Source organism: Sinocyclocheilus rhinocerous, unplaced genomic scaffold (assembly GCF_001515625.1).
Source record: "Sinocyclocheilus rhinocerous isolate Xijiao unplaced genomic scaffold, SAMN03320098_v1.1 C35599957, whole genome shotgun sequence".
Lineage (NCBI taxonomy): Eukaryota > Metazoa > Chordata > Actinopteri > Cypriniformes > Cyprinidae > Sinocyclocheilus > Sinocyclocheilus rhinocerous.
In genome coordinates this window covers 1-544 of record NW_015757088.1, presented here as the reverse complement: position 1 = coordinate 544, position 544 = coordinate 1, and the positions used below count along the sequence as shown (strand labels likewise).

The 544-nt window shown below is 36.8% G+C and overlaps 1 long non-coding RNA gene across 1 annotated transcript; it reads left to right on the top strand.

Annotated features, from left to right (window-relative positions):
- The first annotated feature begins 173 nt into the window (after positions 1–173).
- LOC107734975 (uncharacterized) lies at positions 174–544 on the top strand. Its single transcript, XR_001639241.1, has 3 exons — positions 174–246; positions 350–443; positions 520–544. It is a non-coding gene; the product is annotated as an uncharacterized LOC107734975 (long non-coding RNA).

Sequence of the window (544 nt, the reverse complement as noted above, 5' to 3'; positions counted from 1 at the left end):
TTACTTCTTACAAACTGTTGAATGCTATTATACTTTTGGTCTCATTGAATATTTTGATGCATTTTGAAATACATTTAAATGACAAAATGATGAATGGCACCTGGTCAGCACTTGCACTCTGAGACAACGAGTAAGAACTCCAGTTCACATTACTTTGTCATATTCTTTGCTTGTGTCATAGATAATAATGTGGTGAAGGCTGTGCTCAAAAGAGTTCTCATCAACGCTAAAAGCCATGACTCTCAGGTCTGAAAACTTTTGCATGTTTAAATGTTTTAGATTATTCGATATTAAACAAATCTGTTGTTTCTTGGCTACATGAACTCATTGTTGATGTGTTGTGTTTCAGTATCTTTGGCTTAAACCTCCTTCTCCCAAAAGCGCTCTTGATCAGTCACGGCAGTTAAGGAGGAAGAATGCAGGAAAAGCTACATATCGAATTAGTACGTGCAGTATTTTGCCTATTTTCGTTTTCTGTCCTTTATGTTCTTTTTGACTTTTTAATGTTGTTCTCTGCAGGCTCTCGCCGGTCCTCCTCTGTAAA